Source organism: Dipodomys merriami, unplaced genomic scaffold (genome assembly GCF_024711535.1).
Source record: "Dipodomys merriami isolate MVZ:Mamm:240054 unplaced genomic scaffold, mDipMer1.0.p SCAF_1766, whole genome shotgun sequence".
NCBI classification, from domain to species: Eukaryota; Metazoa; Chordata; class Mammalia; order Rodentia; family Heteromyidae; genus Dipodomys; species Dipodomys merriami.
This window is the reverse complement of record NW_027203122.1, coordinates 39,593-45,122: the sequence shown is the minus strand read 5'-3', so window position 1 is coordinate 45,122 and position 5,530 is coordinate 39,593. Positions and strand designations below refer to the sequence as shown.

The 5,530-nt window shown below is 47.5% G+C and overlaps 1 long non-coding RNA gene across 1 annotated transcript; it reads right to left on the bottom strand.

Annotated features, from left to right (window-relative positions):
* Positions 1 to 455: 455 nt before the first annotated feature.
* On the bottom strand, positions 456 to 5,182 carry LOC138829794 (uncharacterized). The gene is made up of 3 exons (XR_011372730.1): positions 4,898 to 5,182; positions 4,414 to 4,503; positions 456 to 3,606 (listed from the first exon to the last, which is right to left on the bottom strand). It is a non-coding gene; the product is annotated as an uncharacterized lncRNA (long non-coding RNA).
* Between the last annotated feature and the right edge of the window lie 348 nt (positions 5,183 to 5,530).

Below are 5,530 nucleotides of genomic sequence, written 5' to 3'. Positions count from 1 at the left end.
TGCATGAGAGGTGCTGATGGGTCAGCCTGGAAGCCGTATTTGAAAAATAAATAAAGCAAAAAAGGGCCGGAGGCATTGCTCAGATGATATAACTTCTGTCTAGTAAGGGCATGGCCCTGACTTCAAAGCCTAGCATGCAAAGAAAAACAAAATGATGGCAGTCATGTCCTGACCCTTTCACTGTCTGTTACGCAGTGCTGGGCTGTGTGACCCCAATGGGCTGTGACTCACAGCCTGCCTCTGGGACTGGAAGCCTAGACTTCAATCTGGTGGCCTCATGCTCTTCCTTAGCGTTTTCTTCCAAAGCTGGCATTTTACCACTTGAACCACACTTCTACTTGAGCTGGCATTTTTGCTGCCAGATAGTAAAAAAGAAAAAAGAAAAAGAAAACCCAGAAGTACTTAGTCCTTAACAATGGTAAGGAAATAAAAATAACACTTTATTTAATCCATCATGCCATTTAAATGTAGTTTATCTACCCAGAAAACAAACACAAGTACTTCCCAGGTGAAAAAGGTGAACTATGTCCTTTGTCATGTAAATTTGTGTTCCCCCCCCACCACTACCACTGTCAACATAAGAAAAGGAGTGAGCGCTGGAGAATCATCCCATCAAATCAGACCAGGTGAAGACTAAGTTGCTGCTCCAGGCCCAGGACTAGAGAGAGGTGAATGCGGAAGGAACTCCATTTCATATTGCACATTGGCGTGAATGCAGTCTCAGAGAGTGAGCTTGGATGCCCTGCTGTTGAAACTCCAATAAGAAGAGGACAATGCAACTCCATTAGTCACCACCCTGCCTCTGGACATTTCCATCCTTTCATTAAAAATGAAGCTGGCAAAAGCAGAACTCTACCCCAAGAACAGTCACGATGTTATTTTCAAGCGCGTTCCTCCCTTGCTTTTCCTTCCGCGGGGCCCTGGACAGCCAGAATAGAGCTCCTCCCCATCAGGCTTCACAGTGGCCCTGTGGAGTGCACAGAGGTGTCCTGAGGAGCAGCGAGCAGGTGTGGGACCAGATCTCTTCTCCCAGCCTCCCTCTCCAGTCCCCTCTCCTTCCCATCTCCAACTGCATTCTAAATCCCAATGGCCTAAATTAGCCCTGGGGTACAGGTCACACCAAGAGCAGAGAGGGGGTACAGGTCACACCAAAAACAGAGAAGGGATACAAGTCACACTACCAAGAGCAGAGAGGGGATAGAGTCATACCAAGAGCAGAGAGGAGGTACAGGTTAAACACTGAGAATAGAGAGGGGTACAGGTCACACCACTGTGAGCAGAGAGCATCCTATGGGGAGGGGAGAAGATGGCACCCACCAAGGCTGATGAGCAGGAAACCAAACCACACTCCCGCAAACAACCACACACACACACCAAACAACCACACACACACACCCCAAACAATCATAAACATCCCAAACAACCACACACATCCCAAACAACTACACACATCCCAAACAACCACACACACCACAAACAACCACACACATCCCAAACCACACACTTCCCAAACAACTACACACACCCCAAACAACCACACATACCCCAACCACACACACCCCAAACAACCACACACACCAAACTCAGCAGCATTGCTGTTTTGAGACACATCTGCCTGGATAGTCTTCCATCTCCATGGACCAAGAGTGAGGCTAAGGCTTTGGGCCTAGTCAGGGCTTGGACCTCGACTGTCAATAAATAAGCCATATATGCTGCTCATCCGATGATGTCAATTCGCCAACACAATCACTGGGTGCATCTAAGGTTTGGGCTCAGTAGGATAACAGTGGGACAATACATCCTCAGCTACATGCTGGTGGCTGGCACCTATCATCTCAGCTACTTAGCAGGCTGACATTAGAAGGATCAAGGTTCTAGGACAGACCGGGCAGAAAGGTCCACAAGACACTGTTTCTGGGGGAGAAAAACAGTGCGGTGACATGGGCCCGGGAGTCCAACATCACCAGTGAACCTAGAGGAGGTGGATTCAGACACAGTCATACAACATTGGCAGAAAGCAAAGGAACCTAGAGGCAAGGTTCAAGTGGTAAAGCATCCGTATAACAAGTGCAAGGCTCTGAGTTTAAACCCTAGGATCACCAAAATTTTGAACAGCAAAAATGAGCAAAATGTGCTCATTTTAGGGCTTGTCCTGAGTCAAACCCCAGCATACAGGCTTGCATAACCCTCATTGCAACCTTGTGTGTGTTTACTTGACGTCTGAGAAAGAGTGGCTCCAAACCCAGAAACACTTTGCGATTCTACAGATGGAACTCAATCCCAGCTCCCTAAAAAGAGCTGTGGGTGAAGTGTGTCCTTTCTCCTCTGGACCAGGGTTGACATGGTCTCAAGGCCTGGCCCGGCCACATCTGTGACATTCACGGGTCAGTGAGTGTGGCCCTGTGTGTGCTCTCTCTACCTCTGTGGTTCAGACAGTTAACATGTCCTAGAATTCCAGGTTTTGAGCCAGGTGGCCTGATGTCCCCACCTGGCACATCAAGACACTTACATTTCAGTCTCATCACTTGTGGCCTGAAAATAGCAACACAGTCCAATGTATGGAAAAGAAGAAGGAAGAAAAAGATGGGAACGTCTCCCCCAAAGTTTCAAAGGCTCCTCAAGTTGACAACAGAAGGCAATAGGAGACTCAGCATGAGAATGTGGCACCCAAAATAAAGGCCTTTATCAAAAACTTCCCAGTGGATGGGGAAACTGAGTCTCCAAGAGGCAGACGGTGACCCTAGGCTCTTCCTGCCCAGGGGTAGGTAGAGATGTGGGCTGGAGCTTGAAGTATCTGTGCACCTGTTTTAACCCAGTCAGCACGTGGGTCAGGACACTGGTCCTCTTATACAACATCCTCCACTGCCTCCCCCAGTCTCCAAAAGGTAGGATGTATGCAGGGTGCACAAAGAATCGGCACTGAGAACAGGCAAATCCCTGGGAGCCCACAACACAGATGCTTCAATGTATATTATGTACATCCTGGAAAATCACACATGCTCTTGAAAGTGCAAAGTCAGACTTCCTCTTCCCTCCCTCTCACTTTCCCTCCTCACAGGCTAAGCCTTATGCAGAGGTGATAAAAATCAGCCTCAGGATCCAAACCAATGTCCTCAGTCCTGCAAACCCTTCCAGGAGGCAGGGTGGCAGAGCCAGGCTGCCAGTAGAACACACACACAGACACACACACACACACACACACACACACACAGACACACACACAGACACACACACAAACAGACACACACACAGACACACACACACACACACACACATACACACACACACACCGCTCATCCCAGAGATGGCTTATTGATGCAATTACATGGTTCAAAGCCAGTGGCACCTGACAGGGGAAGAAAAAGACAAAACCAGAAAGGGAGGGATGGCCCCAGCACTACTCCCTTGGGCCGGCTGTACAAGTGCCAAATGCCTTTTCCTTGTGAACCACAGAGGCAGGTGCGGGCCGGCAAGCAGACAGGACCACAGCCCTGGCAACAGGAGGAAGTGGTAGTTGAGGTTTCCCGATAGATCTCCTGATCCTCTCTGGACCTCAGGACCTCTCCTAGGCTCCCCAGTGCTTTCCCTCTCTGGTCTCTGCTTGGCCTGCTCAAGAGGGACAGACAGACAGAAGTTAAAAGAGCAAGATTAGTTTCCTTTCACCCCTAACCCATCTCCTCATCCCTGTCCAGGGGCAGGGAGTACAAAGGTGGACACACAGGGAATCAAGAGCTCCAGGCTGCTGCCATTGGATCAGTGGGAAACTGGGCTGTTTGCATTTCCAAGTGCTGAATGGCCGGCCACTGTGATGTCCATGTTGATAATTCCTGATGCTTTGTATTCCAGCAAATGTTTAATCCCTCACTGATCAATAATCCTCACTCGGCTGTTCTTTTTTCCCTTTTTTAAAGAACCAAATCCCTTTTTACTCTTCAAATCCTTGAATAAAATTAGGCTGCTTTAGCCCTGGATGCGTTATTCCTCAAAGAAGCTGTGTGGTTTCATAACCTCGGTTGGGGTATTTTTAAAGGGACTGCCTAGACACACTTGTTCTTGGTGTCACCTAACTTGTCTCTGCAATTGCTGTGTGTTATAAGCTGGTCTCCTCAGACACTGCTTTCAACACAGATCTACTTTTTTTTTCGCTCAAAAGAAGAAAATAATTCAAAGTGAAGTTATTTGCCCTAACTAAACCAGTGAGTCTAATCTTTGCATTCCTGGCTTACACTTAAGTCCTTCTGTACAACTTGATTTCTACCTTCCATCTATAATTTCTTTCCAAAACCATATTGAAAAGAAAACAGCTCCATTCCTAGGCCATCTTAAGAAGCTGTACTTCTTTCTTAGAGGCACGGCTGAATGTTTTGGAAAATGCACATGACACATGGAAAGAGACAACGGCTCTGTGCTCACAGGGGATGGGCTGGCAGGGGGGTCTCACAATCCACTCCAGGTCCACCAAAGTTCCACAAACAACGGCAACAGAAAGAAACTGCCTTTCATCTGTAGCAGCAACCAAAGCAGCAACTTTCACCAAAGCTAACCCAAGCCAGGAGTACATCCCACACACACCAACCACTTCCACAGTTAGCCCATAAGAGCCCAAGCAGCTCACCACAATATGTATTAGAAAAACACATAATTTGTGGTGGAGAAAGAAGAGTCTCTCATACAAAAAAGAAAAAAAGGGGGGGGGGAAGCTCTTTCAAATGCAATTAACCAAAAGACATATTTCCCCTGTGTTTGTAAAGATCACTCTATGAGAAGCATAGTTTTTGTGTGAGAGGAGGGGGGGGTGGAGAGAAATGGGTTATCCCCACTAGTTAAGAAAGACAATTAAATTACTGGAGATTACCTTCATCATTAAGGAGAATGGGCTTTATTCATATTTACAGACCTAAGCAGACTTCAGTTTCCAGGTCACAAATGAATCTCTTCTCGTCTCAGATGCACATGTGGACACTGACATGGGCTGCTGTTGAGTTGATTGGATAATAATCTTATTCTCAAGCTCCTGCTGGAAAGAAGAGCTCCAGAGGAGGGCAGCAGGGGGAGGGGGAGATGGGTGAGGGAGGGAGGGAGGGAGGGAAGCGAGGAAGGAAGGAAGGAAGGGATAAAAAGAAGAATCCAATCATGTATTCTTCCTGGTTGGAATAAAAACGTAACCCCAGTATCCTGGAAGGGTTTCAAACACAGGCGAACAGTGTGCAGGAGGGTGTGTTAACAGCATGCCTTACCGGTGTGGCCTGCCTGAGACACTCTTAATGAATATTACTTCCTTCCCATTGGCTGTTCCCGCTAGAAACCCAGACCCATCCCTCCTTTCAGAAGTCAGTAATTCAGCTCCAGCCAAAGTCCAGAAAACATGCTCACGCAGGGACAAGGCTCCACCACCGATCCATAACCTTTGTGTCCTACAGTCAACCTGACCAACAGTACATAGGAGTGAATTTTTTCTGCCTTGGGTTGTGTTCCCAGCTTTGTGTCTGTTCTAAACTGAAGGTCCATCAAAGAAAAGAAAAATAGACAG